The sequence below is a fragment of the Hyla sarda genome, chromosome 6, assembly GCF_029499605.1.
Source record: "Hyla sarda isolate aHylSar1 chromosome 6, aHylSar1.hap1, whole genome shotgun sequence".
NCBI classification, from domain to species: Eukaryota; Metazoa; Chordata; class Amphibia; order Anura; family Hylidae; genus Hyla; species Hyla sarda.
The window spans coordinates 191,252,861-191,272,054 of record NC_079194.1 but is presented as its reverse complement, the minus strand read 5'-3'; the positions used below and the strand labels follow the sequence as shown (position 1 = coordinate 191,272,054).

The window sequence follows — 19,194 nt, the reverse complement described above, 5'->3', positions numbered from 1 at the left end:
TGACCATGTTATATTAGAGTATGTGGCTCCTCTGAGAAAATACTAATATTGTGAGTTTAATTGCAACTGAAGTAATAATAACAGCTTTGATACACGTAAGATAAAGGTCAGTAAATATCATTGTGTGGTCAGAACATACATAAGATAAAGTAGGATACCATGAGATCAATATACGCAATATATTATAGGGTCAAATATTCACTATAATTCCTTTTTGTCATAACGATTTTCACATTTTACAATTTATGTAAAATTCTGTGGAGCACTAAAAAATATACATCATAAAATATCAATGATTTGCCCTCTCTTTAGTATTATAAATAACCAGAGGCTTTGAGGACTTCACTGAAGATGTTCAGTTATACCTCAGCAAATATTTTCTGTAAGTTAAGCTAATGATTATGAAATGTTATTTTTGACTTTGGAATCATTGCAAGTGGAAAGTATGGTGAAAAGTCTATTGTGTTTTAGGAGATCGGAAAGTATTAATTTGTATTGGAAAACAAATCTGTCAGCTTCACATAAATCTAAATAAGTAACATGACTAAAAACAGGAAATAATTGGGCTCCATGGCAGTTTTGTAATTGAAGAGGAAAAGCAGCTCCAGTAAGGCTTCCATCACACATGGCAGTTTCTTTGTAAAACTGCCACTGCAGTTTTTGAGTCAAAGACAGAAGTGGATCCAACGGAAAGGATAAGTAGAGGTCTTTCTTTTATATTTAAGATTTTTTTAAACCACTATTGTTTCTCACTCAAAAACTACATTCACAAAATAACTGACATGAGTAACTGCAGCCTTAAAGCCTTTTTATTTTTTAACAAATAAGCTAACTTTTTTCTTTTTTTTCTCTTTTTTTTAGAAAGTGCAGGCTGTGCCAGACCTTGTTCTGTGAAGTCCATATGTTGTACTGGACTTTATGCTTCTTGGTCTTTCTGTTAAGATCAAGCTTAGTATATGTTTTTATCAGTTTAATTTTTAAAATGTCCCATCACTGAGGACCATATACTAAATGGATTTTTGAGAGCAGGGGCTGATTTTGAAGCCTGCAGGGGCTGATTTCGAAGCTTGCTTCCTTTATGCATTTACCTGATATAGTAGTATCTTCAGTATCCAAAGTGCACATATAAAAAAATAAAATAAAAATAAAATAAAGATTGTCTTAAAGGGATCATTTTACTAGAGAAAAATTCCATTAGAGCATATGGATCATCATAAATCAAGGTATGTTGCAAAATCAGACAGCTTCCACTACTAAGCCAGCGTCTCCTGCCTACAGAAAAAGAAGGTTTCTGGCTTACTTCCTGAAATAACTTTGAAAGATTCTGGCACACATCCTGGAAAAAAAAGAAATGTCCTGTTTCTGCTAGGGAAACCCCGTAGCAGTTGTCAATAGTCCGCAAGCCAATGCTGTGTACAGCTGCAGTCTGTGAAGGGCAGGGGAAAATCTCCCTGGTCCAGTGCAGTGTGTTTGGCTGATGGGATCTATTAAAAGTAATCTAAAGCAACATCCAGTTCTGACAGAACAAGTTGTTTCTAAGCCAAACTTTTTGTTGTGTTGAGATTCAATCAAAGCTACTGAACCAACTTTTTGAAAAGGCTGCTTATTTCTAGAGGGTGTCAGTTGCTAATAGCAGTTGGCATTTGCTGCAGGTGAAGCCAGTTCAGCTCTTGACATTGCTCCTCATTAGTGATGTACGGCTGGGGCAATATTCGATTTCGCTAATATATGGACGAATATTTGTCCTATGTTCGCAATATTTGCATATTCGCTATGTTCATTCTCTTTTTTTTCATGCGAAAACTCATAATGAAATTTGCATAGTGCGCATGCGCGATTATATATTTCACCTAAAAGAAGAGAGGGATCAGTGTCCTTTGACTAGAAGTACCGATATTCGCATATATTCGCATATTTGCACAGAAAAAAAAATAATATTTGTCATTACGTATATATAACTATATTCTAAATATTTGCAAAATTGTGCTGATTTTCGTGGTAAAATTTGCATTTCGAATATTCGCGCTCAACACTACTCCTCATACCCTCTGTGCATATTGGGCATTCATGTACACCTGATACAAAGACAGGTTTATGTGGATTTGCCTTTTCTTACCAAAAAAAGCACCTCTTGCATCCAGAGTCTGAAGCTTTGTCTTGCAGCTCATCTCTATTAAAGTGAGCAATAATACCCTACAGAGTTTATGGACATGATAACTGAAGATAACTGAAAATGTTATCTTTGCAGAACAACTGACAAGATGTGAATGCCTTGCTAAAGCACCTGAGATCAGTGAAAACCACGACTGTGCACAGTATTATTTAATATAACTATATTCACAATATGGGTATTCACTACCTCTATGACATTTATTGGACATTTTTCCTCTTCTTTTACATACGCTGGATAATTAAAAGTGTCATCCAGTGAATTAGGAAGGAAGGTGAATTAATTTCTTTCTATCAGAATGCCAACTTTCACTCGGCAATTCCTCAGATATTTCTATCTGCTATCCTTTTGGGAATTCTAGAAGAAGAAAGTCTATTAATTCTCCATGTACTTGTTGACAAGGAAAAAAAAAAGATATCAGGATTATGTGTTGAATATTTCTCATGTAGGGAAACTACTGGATGCAATTAATCTCTGTGAACTAAAATATACCTCTTTTCATTAATCTTTTATTGTAAATGAGCAAAGTAATTGAACCAGTAGTGCACTGTCAGAATAAATGCAGTGCCTATGGGATATGCATGAGAGAGTACATACTGATTGAGTATTAAATATCTAACGGCAATAATCTATGGTTCATTACCTCTATTTTGAGAATCTTAGTTGCATAGTACTTGAATTTTAAACAGTCTGAAAGCTACTTTTCAACAACGAAGCCTTCAAATGTACAAGAAAACTGTGAAAAAAAGGAAAATTTCTCTTTATTTGGGTCATTTGTACTTACTTAAAGCCAAAATGCTTAAGCTGCCCAAAATATGATGAATTCCAGTTGTTTTATTGGAGATCTGTGAGGGGATAAGGGAAATAGTAAAGCAAGATTGATGCACTTAGCAGATTCTATTTTCTAGCACTTTTTTCCCCCTTCTGCGATGAAGATATTTTATAGAGCCACATAAAAAGAAAGCTGTGGAAATTATCCACTGGAACCATTAGCTCCTGTTTTCACAGTCGATCTCCAGCTACGGGAAACAATCATTTGACATTAGTATTGCATAAAACTTGGGCCTCTTTAACCGCAGACAAGAACAAGAATATGAATAAATGACACATTAATTAGGATGATTGCTTATTTTTCGTCCGGCGTATGCGAGGAACTGTGGAGTAAGCTGTCTCTTTATAAATATATTTTATAGTCAATAGGCATGTGCTGTGAGCCAGCATGCTGCAGCATCATTTGAATTGGAGGATGAACTAAATAAAGGTTCCAGACCGTATGGGGTAGAATCAAAGATACATCAGATAAGTGGCTGCAAGAGATATTATACAGACCTAAAGAGACATTGGGGAGTATGCATGAAAAGTGAAGGAGGTGAACATCTTTTTACTCCATTGATTCTCTTGTTGGAAACTGTGTACCTGCACCAAATTTATTACACGGCGTGGGGCATGTGATAAATCTGGTGCTGTGACTTTTTGTGCCACTTTTTAACCAGTGCTACAAATGTGCGACTTTTTATTAATGCTGTCCAACTAAGCATAGATGCACCAAAATATGCGACAAAATGAAAAGTCGCAAATCATAAATTCCTGACCACTACATGATTTCACCTAATATCACAACTTCCAACGTCACTTTGAAAAAAATGTTCTATTTGGTTTGTCACAAAACTTTGTCTCCAAAAAGCAACTGCACCAAAAATAGAGACAAACTACAGCCAAAATAATGGAGTACAAAGTTTTATACATACCCCTAATTGCTTCTAAATATTGGGTCCCTGAGTCTAAGATAAGTGATTTATTTAAAGGAGCCACAATCTAATGTTATAATGAATATTCAACTATATAATATCTATTCATAATAACATACTTTCATTTATCTTAGTGTGGGGTTAAATATTAATAAACAACAGGGTTGCAATGTGTCAGGGTAGGAAGATCTAACAGTTTGAAAGTTTTTTTTTTTTTTTTTCCCACAGGCAGACACTACCTCAGTAATTCACCTATGTATAGCACCTTAAAGAGGTACTCCAGTGCAGAACTTTTTTTCAATATCATCCTGAAGCTGCCAGCAAATAGTACCTGAACCTGAACTTACCTGCCGCCACTCCATCGGTGCCCTGGTATTACTGCCCCCTCCGGTGAGGTCTTCTTCCTGGTTGCAGTGATGTCCTGCCTTGGCCAGTGATAGACTGTGTGACAGTGTGACATATTGAGCTCCAGAACTGATATTTTTCCTGGTCAATTAGAGAAGAGCAAACTTACAGTAAATTCGATTCGTCACAAACTTCTCGGCTCGGCAGTTGATGGCTTTTCCTGCGTAAATTAGTTCATCCTTCAGGTGCTCCGGTGGGCTGGAAAAGGTGCATACAGTCCTATGAAAGAGTCTTCTAGGACTGTATCCACCTTTTCCAGCCCACCGGAGCACCGGAAAGCTGAACTAATTTATGCAGGATAAGTCATCAACTGCTGAGCCGAGAAGTTTGTGACGAATCAAATTTACTGTAAGTTCGCTCATCTCTTGTCTCAATACCTCACACTGCGGCTCAGCCTATTATCGATCAAGGTGGGACATTACTGCAGCAGGTGATTAGATGAGGGACAGTGTAACATGTTGCCCACTAGCAACCAGAAATAGGACCGCATCAGAGAAAAGGAGACGCGGTACCAGAGTCCAGGTCCAGGTTTTAATTTTTAATTCCAGTTGCCTGTGGATGATGTTTAAAAAAAAGCTCTACACTGAATAACCAATTTAAGATAGCTAGGGGATGGTAGCACTACATGTGCCCCATGTTCTTGATGCCAGAAGAGGGCACCAAACTGCCACTCTGCCTTAGACATGTTATGTAAATCCAGGGCTAAAACATCAACCTAAATCTTTACTTAGGGTGAATAAAAGTAGAGCTACAACTCTATATACAATATACACTGCTAAACATGGGAACACAATACCTGGTATATAGAAAGTAAGATCTTGTCCAGTAAAACCAACTTCTTACAGAGAAGTAAATATAAGGGTGTTTGACCTTATAGGTGACAGAAAAGACAGAAAAGCAGCCTTGTTTTTATGGAGACAGATATTTATGAAGCAAAGCAGAATTACATGCTATTGTGCTATTCTGAAACTTCATTAATATTACTATAACATGTTTTACAATACAAGAATATGGGTGCACTACTGTGGTAGATGTAAACAATACATTGGCTATCCCTCAACACTGATGTTAAAATTGAGACATTCGCCAGTGTATCCTTATATGAAGGACACACCAGAGCCCGCACACCAACGCCAAGGTTTCTCATTTTGGTGCGAGACCTAACGCTAGTCCTACCTGTGCTTGATAAACAGAACAGGGGCCAGTGGGCAATTACGGCAGCATTCGGCTGGCTCACAACTTCCTTCCAGATACCCTCCAGTGTTACTACGCACACATGCAATGGGAGGAGGGAGGCAAGCTGCAAGCCCCACCTGAGTTGGCTACTATGGGTGCCTGGCCCCACAGGTGCCACCCCAATGCTGCCTGGTAGATATTCAAGGCGCATTAATGTTGGAGTCTACACACCTCCAAAGTTGTGAGCCAGCCGAATGCTGCCGTAATTGCCCACTGGCCCCTGTTCTGTTTATCAAGCACAGGTAGGACTAGCGTTAGGTCTCGCACCAAAATGAGAAACCTTGGCGTTGGTGTGCGGGCTCTGGTGTGTCCTTCATATAAGGATACACTGGCGAATGTCTCAATTTTAACATCAGTGTTGAGGGATAGCCAATGTATTGTTTACATCTACCACAGTAGTGCACCCATATTCTTGTATTGTATTCTAATTGTTACATATCCACACCGCTTATCTGGTGTAGGATTCTATTGTGGCACTTGTAGTCCGCAGCAGGCATCCTCCATTGTATGCATTTTTGTGCTGGGGATCGCCCTTAGCAACGGACTACAAGGGCAGGATCTGCTCCCCCAGTATAAATGCACAACTGCATTTGGGGTTGAGCACTTCCAGCCATTTGAGACCACGTTTTTTGTTGTTTGTTTGGATTTTGAATTTGGAGGTGTGTAGACTCCAACATTAATGCGCCTTGAATATCTACCAGGCAGCATTGGGGTGGCACCTGTGGGGCCAGGCACCCATAGTAGCCAACTCAGGTGGGGCTTGCAGCTTGCCTCCCTCCTCCCATTGCATGTGTGCGTAGTAACACTGGAGGGTATCTGGAAGGAAGTTGTGAGCCAGCCGAATGCTGCCGTAATTGCCCACTGGCCCCTGTTCTGTTTATCAAGCACAGGTAGGACTAGCGTTAGGTCTCGCACCAAAATGAGAAACCTTGGCGTTGGTGTGCGGGCTCTGGTGTGTCCTTCATATAAGGATACACTGGCGAATGTCTCAATTTTAACATCAGTGTTGAGGGATAGCCAATGTATTGTTTACATCTACCACAGTAGTGCACCCATATTCTTGTATTGTATTCTAATTGTTACATATCCACACCGCTTATCTGGTGTAGGATTCTATTGTGGCACTTGTAGTCCGCAGCAGGCATCCTCCATTGTATGCATTTTTGTGCTGGGGATCGCCCTTAGCAACGGACTACAAGGGCAGGATCTGCTCCCCCAGTATAAATGCACAACTGCATTTGGGGTTGAGCACTTCCAGCCATTTGAGACCACGTTTTTTGTTGTTTGTTTGGATTTTGAATTTGGAGGTGTGTAGACTCCAACATTAATGCGCCTTGAATATCTACCAGGCAGCATTGGGGTGGCACCTGTGGGGCCAGGCACCCATAGTAGCCAACTCAGGTGGGGCTTGCAGCTTGCCTCCCTCCTCCCATTGCATGTGTGCGTAGTAACACTGGAGGGTATCTGGAAGGAAGTTGTGAGCCAGCCGAATGCTGCCGTAATTGCCCACTGGCCCCTGTTCTGTTTATCAAGCACAGGTAGGACTAGCGTTAGGTCTCGCACCAAAATGAGAAACCTTGGCGTTGGTGTGCGGGCTCTGGTGTGTCCTTCATATAAGGATACACTGGCGAATGTCTAAATTTTAACATCAGTGTTGAGGGATAGCCAATGTATTGTTTACATCTACCACAGTAGTGCACCCATATTCTTGTATTGTATTCTAATTGTTACATATCCACACCGCTTATCTGGTGTAGGATTCTATTGTGGCACTTGTAGTCCGCAGCAGGCATCCTCCATTGTATGCATTTTTGTGCTGGGGATCGCCCTTAGCAACGGACTACAAGGGCAGGATCTGCTCCCCCAGTATAAATGCACAACTGCATTTGGGGTTGAGCACTTCCAGCCATTTGAGACCACGTTTTTTGTTGTTTATAACATGTTTTAGCAAGTTTCATGCACTTGTAGTGCATGTAGTTTTAAAGTGTATCTGTTCTTAACAAAAACATTTTATATATTGTAGATAATACAATTCATTATATTTATATTTGTAACATACATTGGTTTGAAATTTGTGATTTGTTGTCCCTGCAGCCCTTGCATGTATGTCTCTATGAGGAGTAGAAATAAAGGAAGTGAGGGTGGACAAGCAGGGCTCTGTGCAGTGAGAACAAGCAGGGCACTTTGCAGTGAGGACAAGCAGGGCTCTGTACACTGAGAACAAGCAGGGCTCTGTTCACTGAGGACAAGCAGGGCTCTGTACACTGAGGACAAGCAGGGCTCTGTGCAGTGAGGACAAGCAGGGCTCTGTACACTGAGGACAAGCAGGGCTCTGTGCAGTGAGGACAAACAGGGCTCTGTGCACTGAGGACAAGCAGGGCTCTGTGCACTGAGGACAAGCAGGGCTCTGTGCACTGAGGACAAGCAGGGCTCTGTGCACTGAGGACAAGCAGGGCTCTGTGCACTGAGGACAAGCAGGGCTCTGTGTACTGAGGACAAGCAGGGTTCTGTGCACTCAGGTCAATCAGGGCCATGTGCACTGAGGACAAGCAGGGCTCTGTGCACTGAGGACAAGCAGGTCTCTGTACACTGAGGACAAGCAGGGCTATGTACACTGAGGACAAGCAGGGCTCTGTGCACTGAGGACAAGCAGGGCTCTGTGCACTCAGGACAAGCAGGACTCTGTGCACTGAGGACAAGCAGGTATATGTACACTGAGGACAAGCATGGTTCTGTGCAGTGAGGACAAGCAGGGCTCTGTACACTGAGGACAAGCAGGGCTCTGTACACTGAGGACAAGCAGGGCTCTGTACACTGAGGACAAGCAGGGCTCTGTGCACTGAGAACATGCAGGGCTCTGTGCACTGAGGACAAGCAGGGGTCTGTGCAGTGAGGACAAGCAGGGCTCTGTGCAGTGAGGACAATCAGGGCTCTGTGCACTAAGGACAAGCAGGGCTATGTGCACTCAGGACAAGCAGGGCTCTGTACACTGAGGATAAGCAGGGCTCTGTGCACTTAGGACAAGCAGGGCTCTTTACACTGAGGACAAGCAAGGCTCTGCACACTGAAGACAAGCAGGGCTCTGTGTACTGAGGACAAGCAGGGTTCTGTGCACTCAGGACAAGCAGGGCTATGTGCACTGAGGACAAGCAGGGCTCTGTGCACTGAGGACAAGCAGGTCTCTGTACACTGAGGACAAGCAGGGCTCTGTGCACTGAGGACAAGCAGGGCTCTATACACAGAGGAGAAGCAGGGCTCTGTACACTGAGGACAAGCAGGGCTCTGTACACTGAGGACAAGCAGGGTTCTGTGCACTGAGGACAAGCAGGGTTATGTTCACTGAGGACAAGCAGGGTTATGTTCACTGAGGACAAGCAGGGCTCTGTGCAGTGAGAACAAGCAGGGCTCTGTACACTGAGGACACGGAGGGCTCTGTACACTGAGGAAAAGCAAGGTTATGTTCACTGAGGACAAGCAGGACTCTGTACACTGAGGACAAGAAGGGCTCTGTACACTGCGGACAAGCAGGACTCTGTACCCTGAGGACAAGCAGGGCCCTGTACACTGAGGACAAGCAGGGCTCTGTACACTGAGGACAAGCGGGGCTCTGTACACTGAGGACAAGCAGGGCTCTGTGCAGTGAGGCTCTATGACATGCTCCAGCTAACAAACCAGGATGACCGACAAGCCAGGAGCCTACACAGAGCCCTGCTTATTTTGCCTTCACTTCCTGTATTTGGACTCATAGGGGAGATTTATCAAAACCTGTCCAGAGAAAAAGTTGCTAATTTGCCCATAGCAACCAATCAGATCGCTTCTTTCATTTTTCAGAGACCTTTTAAAAAAATATAAGAAGCAATCTGATTGGTTGCTATGGGCAACTTAGCAACTTTTCCACATTTTTTAACTAATGTATATAACAAAAATTAATTTCAAAGAAGCAGGAAAATAATCGGCAACTCACCGCAACCAGCTGAATAAATCTTCTTTTATTTCATACTCACAAATATGTTACATGGGAAGAGGGTAGTGGGGGGACACAGGATGGCGACCAAGCTCCGTTTCGCACGGTGATCGTGCTTCCTCCGGCCATGAGGAGACTGACTTGATCTTGTGTCTCTCAGGTTCATTTTAACCTGGGCTAAAGCCCTCACATTCTTCTGACCTTTTGTCTCTTGTTGATCGCGAATATTCGAAATGCACGTTTTTACCGCAAATATCGGTACTTCACGATTTCACAAATATTTAAAATATAGCGCTATAGATTCGTAATGACGAATATTCACTTTTTTTCTTTTCTTCACAGTACACATCACAGCAACGATGTGTACTGTGTAAAAAAAAAGAAGTGATCATCCCTCCCTGCTTCAAGCTTGTGGTCCAAAGAAGGCTCCAATGTTATTTACTGTGTGAGTAGGTGTGGAGTGTGAATATTTTGTATATGTGAATATACAAATATTCGCGAATATTGGCACTTCTATAGGTCACTGATCCCTCCCTTCTTTTAGCTTGTGGGCCAATGAGAAGGATGCAAATACAGTTGTCAGAGGTTAGCAACATCCCTAGAAACCAATAGGAAAGTTGCCCACCCCTTCACTATATAAGATTCTTCCCAGAAGGGGTTTTTGCAGTTTCGTGTGGTTGTGAGAGAAGATTGAACACTGTCTGTACTGTGCCATGCTTTTTCTTTAAAAGAAAATCAAATTATATACTGAATTCATAGCGATAGATAGGGTAGGTTAGTTTAGCAGATAGGTTCTAGTGTAGGGTATAGTGTTAGTAAGTTAAAAAGATATAAGCGCGCAAGCGCACTATAAGAATTTAATTATTATTTTTGCACTGGAAAAAAAAGTGAATGAACATAGCGACTATGAGAATTTCGAGAACATGGGACGAATATTAGTCCATATATTTGCGAAATATCACAAATTTGAATATGGCCCCTGCCGCTCATCACTACTTTTGTCCCAAATGAAGAATACTTTTCTTCTTTCTGCTAGAGATACTTACTTTGCCTGTGGCTCAAGCCACACTCCACTTACTTGCACAGAAACAGGCATGTTGATGGATCCTTCTCTTTGTATTCAGAGTGATGATGCTCTAGCTATATCACCAGGAGAGGTTTGCTTTGGGGATTTGCCCCTACTCTGGACAGTTCTTGACATGGACAGAGGTGTTAGCAGAGAGCACTGTGGTCAGACAGAAAGGAAATTCAAAAAGAAAAGAACTTCCTGTGGAGCGTACAGCAGCTGATAAATACTGGAAGGATTACAATTTTTTAATAGTAGTAATTTACAAATATGTTTAACTTTCTGGCACCAGTTGAGTAAAAAAATTTTTTTTCCACCAGAGTACCCCTTTAACCTCTTAAGGACCAATGACGTCGTGGGACGTCATGGCACCCTGGGCCTTAAGGACCAATGACGTCACACGACGTCATGGCCTTTTCCGGTCCCTGCCGCTCGCCGGGCAGAGATCGGAACTGGATGCCTGCTGAAATCCTTCAGCAGGCATCCAGGGCAAACGCCGAGGGGGGCCATGTAGGCCCCCCATGTCAGCGATCGCCGCAAATCGCAAGGGAAATCGCCCTTGCGATCTGCGGCGATACCGGGCTGATCGGGTCTCTGGGACCCGACCGCCCGGCAATTTCGCATGATCCCGGCTGTCGCAGACAGCCAGGACCATGCTGAAGTATCGGAGCGAGGTGGCAAGCCTGCCACCTCCTCCGATCCCCTGCGATCCGTCGGTTAGTTAACCGACCAATCGCAGGAGGGGGGGCGGTTACTTCCTCCCGCCCTGCCCGGCCCCTGAAAGTCCGGAGAGGACGGGAGGAAGACCGGAGGACGCGGCGGGGGACGGGGGAGTGCTGGGGCCCGGCCCCGATACTTACCTCGTCCCTGAAGACCCGGATCCCGGCGAGGAAGACGGCGGCGGCGGCGACAGGTGAGTAGATCTTCAGCCGCGGTCGGGCCCTTTACAGCAATGCACGTCGCCGTAAAGCGACATGCATTGCTGTAATGGGACCTTGTAAACTACAACTCCCAGCATACTTAGACAGCCCTTGGCGTCAGGGCATGCTGGGAGTTGTAGTTTTGCAACATCTGGAGGTCCACAGTTTTGAGACCACTGTGCCCTTCCAGATGTTGCAAAACTACACATCCTCAGCATGCCCTTACTGTCCAGGCATGCTGGGAGTTGTAGTTCTGTAACATCTGGCCCTTCAGATGTTGCAGAACTACAACTCCCAGCATGCCTGGACAGTTTGGGCATACTGGGAGTTGTAGTTTTGCAACATCTGGAAGGGCACAGATTGGGAACCACTGTATTAGTGGTCTGCAAACTGTAGTCCTCCAGATCTTGCAAAACTACAACTCCAAGCATGCTGGGAGTTGTAGTTCGGCAACATCTGGCTCTAAAGATGTTGCCGTACTACTTCCAGCATGCCTGAGAATGCTGGGAGTTGTAGTTTTGCAACAACAGGAGGCACACTGGTTGGGAAACATTGTCTGTTTCCCAACTCACTGATAGACTGTGCTGGGAGTTGTAGTTTTGCAACAGCTAGAGGTCCCCCCCCCCCCCCCGTGAATGTACAGGGTACATTCACATGGACAGGGGGCTTACAGTGAGTATCAGGCTGCAAGTTTGCGATGCAGCAAATTTTGCGCGGCAGCTCAAACTCGCAGCGGGAAACTCGCTGTAACCCCCCCTGCCCGTGTGACTGTACCCTAAAAACACTACACTACACTACCACAAAATAAAATAAAAAGTAAAAAAACACTACATATACACATACCCCTACACAGCCCCCCCTCCCCTCCCCAATAAAAATGAAAGCGTCTGATGCGCCACTGTTTCCAAAATGGAGCCTCCAGCTGTTGCAAAACAACAACTCCCAGTATTGCCGGACAGCTGTTGACTGTCCAAGCATGCTGGGAGTTTCGCAACAGCTGGAGGCACCCTGTTTGGGAATCACTGGCGTAGAATACCCCTATGTCCACCCCTATGCAAATCCCTAATTCAGACCTCAAATGCACATGGCGCTCTCACTTTGGAGCCCTGTCGTCTTTCAAGGCAATAGTTTAGGGTCACATATGGGGTATCGCCGTACTCGGGAGAAATTGCCTAACAAATTTTGGGGGACTTTTTCTCCTTTCACCCCTTATGAAAAGGTGAAGTTGGGGTCTACACCAGCATGTTAGTGTAAAAAAATAAATTTTTTACACTAACATGCTGGTGTTGCCCCATACTTTTCATTTTGACAAGAGGTAAAAGGGAAAAAATTTGTAATGCAATTTCTCCCGACTACGGAGATACCCCATATGTGGGCGCAAAGTGCTCTGGGGGCGCACAACAAGGCCCAGAAGGGAGAGTGCACCATGTACATTTGAGGTGATTTGCACAGGGGTGGCTGATTGTTACAGCGGTTTTGACAAACGCAAAAAAAAAAAAAAAAACACATGTGACCCCATTTCGGAAACTACACCCCTCAGGGAATGTAATGAGGGGTGCAGTGAGAATTTACCCCCCACTGGTGTCTGACAGATCTTTGGAACAGTGGGCTGTGCAAATTAAAAATTTTGTACAGCCCACTGTTCCAAAGATCTGACAGACACCAATGGGGGGTAAATGCTCACTGTACCCCTTGTTACCTTCCTCAAGGGGTCTAGTTTCCAAAATGGTATGCCATGTGGGGGTTATTTTGCTGTCCTGGCACCATAGGGGCTTCCTAAATGTGACATGCCCCCCCGAGCAAAATTTGCTCTCAAAAAGCCAAATATGACTCCTTCTCTTCTGAGCATTGTAGTTCGCCCATAGTGCACTTCAGGTCAACTTATGGGGTACCTCCATACTCAGAAGAGATGGGGTTACAAATTTTTGGGGGTATTTTCTGCTATTAACCCTTGCATAAATGTGAAATTTGGGGGGAAACACACATTTTAGTGAAATTTTTTTTAATTTTTTTTACATATGCAAAAGTCGTGAAACACCTGTCGGGTATTAAGGCTCACTTTATTCCTTGTTACGTTCCTCAAGGGGTCTAGTTTCCAAAATGGTATGCCATGTGTTTTTTTTCCCTGTTCTGGCACCATAGGGGCTTCCTAAATGCAACATGCCCCCCAAAAACCATTTCAGAAAAACGTACTCTCCAAAATCCCCTTGTCGCTCCTTCACTTCTGAGCTCTCTACTGCGCCCGCCGAACACTTTACATAGACATATGAGGTATGTGCTTACTCGAGACACATTGGGCTACAAATATAAATATAAATGTTCTCCTTTTACCCCTTGTAAAAATTCAAAAATTGGGTCTACAAGAACATGCGAGTGTAAAAAATGAAGATTGTGAATTTTCTCCTTCCCTTTGCTGCTATTCCTGTGAAACACCTAAAGGGTTAAAATGCTGACTGAATGTCATTTTGAATACTTTGGGGGCTGCAGTTTTTATAATGGGGTAATTTGTGGGGTATTTCTAATATGAAGACCCTTCAAATCCACTTCAAACCTGAACTGGTCCCTGAAAAATTGTGATTTTGGAAATTTTGTGAAAAATTGGAAAGTTGCTGCTGAACTTTGAAGCTCTCTGGTGCCTTCCAAAAGTAAAAACACGTACATTTTATGATGCAAACATAAAGTAGACATATTGTATATGTGAATAAAAAAAAATTATTTGGAATATCCATTTTCCTTACAAGCAGAAAGCTTCAAAGTTAGAAAAATGAGAAATTTTAAATTTTTTCATCAAATTTTGGAATTTTTTACTAAGAAACGATGCAAGTATCGACAAAATTTTACCAATAACATAAAGTAGAATATGTCACGAAAAAACAATCTCGGAATCAGAATGATAGGTAAAAGCATTCCAGAGTTATTAATGTTTAAAGTGACAGTGGTCAGATGTTCAAAAAATGCTCTGGTCCTAAGGTGTAAAATGGCCTGGTCCTTAAGGGGTTAAAAGATATACACATACAAGGTGTAGTTACCTAATTTGTAAATAATGCATCACAGTGTCCAGAGTATTGAGTGTTAGTAATGTACACCATAATAGCTGATTACATTATACATTTTAAACTGAGCCCACAAACAAAATGATATTTTCATGGTAAAATTGGGACAGCACTGTTGTATGGTGACTGCTCTATATATGTCAACGGATCGCAATGTATGCAATAAGACATTCCTACTTAGCAAGCTCTTTTTACCACATATGCCCCAGTTTCTCTTGATAAATATGTTGTGTTGAAATCTTTTCAGTTTTGCAATTTGCAAGAATCATTTAACCTAAACCAGGTAATTTTAACTGCTTCTGCTGTGTTTTCACCAATATATACTGGAGGAAATTCACACATAAAGCAAATAAATCATATTATTACAGATTGTTTGCTACAAAGGTGGAACATTTTTTTTTTCCTTTAAATGGGTACTCCGCCCTAGACATCTTATCCCCTATTACCACTGCTGGGGACCCCCGCAATCTCTCCTGTAGCCCCCCGAGACATCACTCCACGGAGCTAAGTTTGCTCTGTGCGTGATTACTGACGATACAGGGGCCGGAGTATTGTGATGTCATGGCTCCACCCCCTTGTGACGTCACACTCTGCACCCCAATGCAAGCCTATGGGAGGGGCATGGCAGCCATCACACCCCTCCCATAGATTTGCATTGAGAGGGACTGCAGGAGAGATTGCGGGGGGCCCAAGCAGCGGGATCCCCGCGATAGGGTATAAGATGTCTAGGGCGGAGTACCCCTTTAAAGAGCCCTTAACCCTTTAAGGACCCAGGGCATAAACTTACACCCTGAGTCCCGGTCCTGCGATATAACGCTGGGTCACACGGTGACTCCGCATCATATCGCGGCGGGCCCGGCGTCATAGTGATGCCGGGACCCGCCGCTAATAGCACGCGGCACTGATTGTGGTGCCGCGCGCTATTAACCCTTTAGCCGCGCGCTCAAAGCTAAAAACGAAAGTAAAAGTGCCCGGCTAGCTTAGGGAGCTTTTCGGGATCGCCACGGTATAATCGCGGCATCCCGAACAGCTGTAGCACAGGAGGAAGGTCTCTTACCTTCCTTCCTGCAGTCCGATCGTCGAATGAATGCTTCAAGCCTGAGATCCAGGCGTGAACATTCAATCGCCAAAAACACTGATTGATCCATTCCTATGGGGATGCATCAATCAGTGTTAAAGATTAGTAAATGCAATGTTATAGCCCCTTATGGGAGCTATAATATTGCATAAGAAAAGTGTAAAAAAAATCATTAACCCTTTCAATTATCCCTTCCCCTAATAAAAGTTTGAATCACCCGGCAGTGTAAATAAAAATAAACATATGTGTTATCGCCGCGTGTGGAAATGTCCGATTTATAAAAATATACCGCTTTTTAAATCGCACGTTCAATGGCGTACGCGCAAAAAAATTCCAAAGTCCAAAATAGCGCATTTTTGATCAATTTTTATACCACAAAAAAGTGAATAAAAAGTGATCAAAAAGTCTGAACAGAACAAAAATGGTACTGCTAAAAACTTCAGATCACTGTGCAAAAATTGAGCCCTCATAGCGCCCTGAACACAGAAAAATAAAAAAGTTATAGGGCTCAGAAAATGACAATTTTAAACGTATAAATTTTCCTGCATGTATTCACTTCATGATTTTTTTCTGAAGTGATACAAAATCAAACCTATACAAGTAGGGTATAATTTTAACAGTATGGACTTACAGAATAAAAATAAGGTGTCATTTTTGCCGAAAAATTTACTGCGTAAAAACGGGAGGGAGCCCCCAAAACTTATAAAATAGTGTTTTTTCATAAATTTTGTTGCACATTGATTTTTTTTCCCGTTTCACCGTAGATTTTTGGGTAAAATGACTAATGTCGTTACAAAGTAGAATTAGTGACGCAAAAAGTAAGGCATCATATAGAAATTTAGGTGAAGATTTTAAAGAGTTATGATTTTTTTAAATTAAGGAGGAAAAATTGAAAATGAAAAAACGGAAAAAGCCCGGGTTCTTAACCTCCTGCGCGGTTTTCCCGAGCGTGACTCAGGGTTAATTTTCTCTGCCAGGATCGGTAACCCCGAGTCACGCTCGGGGTAGAATTGCAGAGTTCCCGGCCGGGCTGCACGATATATCGCAAAAGCAATGCGATATAGTGATGCGGCCCCCTGGAAAACATGCGATTATCTGCTCTGGTCGGCTCCCGTTGCGGGGGCCGGCCAGAGCAGGTAAAGAAAAATACTAAAAGTCAGTGTTTCCCTACCAGGGGGCCTCCAGCTGTTGCAAAACTACAACTCTCAGCATGCCCGAACAGCCAAAGGCTGTCCGGGCATGCTGGGAGTAGTAGTTTCCCCACACTGAGCTAAGTGTAGAAGGAAAAAGTAGTAAAATAAAAAAACCTTTTGCTCATCTAAATCCCGGTCCCTACATAGGCCGTTCCCCTCCGTGCGCTCTGGTCCCTGCTCTCTTCACTATTCATCTTACAGGACCTTTCACTTTTCAGCCAATCACCGGCCGCAGTGGTGTAAAGCCTGTGATTGGCTGAAGGGGAAAGGACTTGTTCTGCAGCAAATACACTAGGTTTGAAATCTGCCCGGCAAACCCAGGGTACATGTAATGTGACAGGGGGGGAATGTGACAGGGGGGGGGGAATGTGACAGGGGGGGGATGTGACAGAGGGGGGGGAATGTGACAGAAGGGGGGGAATGTGACAGAGGGGGGGGATGTGACAGAGGGGGGGGGAATGTGACAGAGGGGGGAATGTGACAGAGGGGGGGGAATGTGACAGAGGGGGGGAATGTGACAGGGGGGGATGTGACAGGGGGGGGATGTGACAGAGGGGGGGGGATGTGACAGAGGGGGGGAATGTGACAGAGGGGGGATTTGACAGAGGGGGGGATGTGACAGGGGGAGGGGAATGTGACATGAAGGGGGGGGATGTGACAGGGGGGAGGGGAATGTGACATGAAGGGGGAGAATGTGACAAGGGGGGAATGTGACAAGGGGGGAATAATGTGACAAGGAGGGGGGAGAATGTGACAGGGGAGATGTGAAATGGGCGGGGGGGGAGATGTGAAATTCAGTGCAAAAAATTGTACCACTTTTGGTAAAAATTTTCAGACAAAATCATACCGCCAGGGAGGTTAAAGGGTTAAAGGGGTACTCCGGTGGAAAACTTTTTTTTTTTTTTTTTTTTAATCAACTGGTGCCAGAAAGTTAAAGATATTTGTAAATTGCTTCTATTAAATTTTTTTTATTCTTCCAGTACTTATTAGCTGCTGAATACTACAGAGGAAATTATTTCCTTTTTAGAACACAGAGCTCTCTGCTGACATCACGAGCACAGTACTCTCTGCTGACACCTCTGTAGTATTCAGCAGCTAATAAGTACTGGAAGGATTAATAGAAATTTATTTTTTAATAGAAATAATTTACAAATCTGTTTAGCTTTCTGGCACCAGTTGATTAAAAAAAAAAAAAAAGTTTTCCACCGGAGTACCCCTTTAACCCATTAAAGATGTAGAACGTACCTGTACGTGCCCGGTCCCGGTGTTTAAAACGGGATCACGCCGTGACCCTGCATCACACCGGGTTGGTCCCAGCTGCTAATGATAGCGTGCAGCTCAGTCGGGCTGATCGGGACTATCGCGATAAAATTACGATGTCCCGATCAGCTAGGATGCGAGCAGAGGCCCCCATACATTGCTCCGTCCCATCCAATCGGCGTTTGATTGCTCCATGCCTGAGCTACAGTCTTGAGCAATCAACCACCTATTATGCTGATCCATGCAAAGCCCTGGCTTTGCAGGGATCAGAGAAAAAGATCAGTGTGTGCAGTGTTTTAGCCCCCTATGGGAGCAATAACTGCAAAAAAAAGGGAAAAAAAAGTTAATAAAGGTCATTTAACCCCTTCCCTAATAAAAGTTTGAATCACCCCCCTTTTCCCATAAAAAAAAAAAAAAATGTGTAAATAAAAATAAACATATGTGGTATCGCCACATGCGTAAATATCCGAACTATAAAAATACATTGTTAATTAAACCGCACGGTCAATGGCGTACGTGCAAAAAAATTCCACAGTCCAAAATAGCGTATTTTTGGTCACTTTTTATATCATTAAAAAAATTAATAAAAAGCTATCAAAAAATCAGATTAATGCAAAAATGGAAGCATTAAAAACGTCAGAACACGGCGCAAAAAATTAGCACTCATACCCGCCCGTACGCAGAAAATAAAAAAGTTATAGGGGTCAGAAGATGACAATTTTAAACGTACAAATTTTCCTGCACGACAAAATCAAACCTATATAAGTAGGGTATCATTTGAACCGTATGGACTTACAGAATAAAGAGAAGGTGTTATTTTTACCGAAAAAATGTACTGCGTAGAAACGGAAGCCCCCAAAATTTACAAAGTGAATTTTTTTCTTCAATTTTGTCGCACAATGATTTTTTTTTCCTTTTCGTCGTGGATATTTGGGTAAAATGACTAACGTCACTGCAAAGTAGAATTGGTGGCGCAAAAAGTAAGCCATCATATGGAATTTTATGTTCAAAATTGAAAGCATAATGATTTTTAGATGGTGATGTGGAAAAAATGAAAATGCAAAAACGGAAAAATGCTGAGTCCTTATGGGGTTAAGGACC

At 43.1% G+C, this 19,194-nt stretch overlaps 1 non-coding gene across 1 annotated transcript; it reads left to right on the top strand.

Moving 5' to 3' along the window:
- The first annotated feature begins 917 nt into the window (after nt 1–917).
- Nucleotides 918–1,108, top strand: LOC130277973 (U2 spliceosomal RNA). The gene has a single exon (XR_008845654.1). It is a non-coding gene; the product is annotated as a U2 spliceosomal RNA (small nuclear RNA).
- The last annotated feature ends 18,086 nt before the right edge of the window (nt 1,109–19,194 follow it).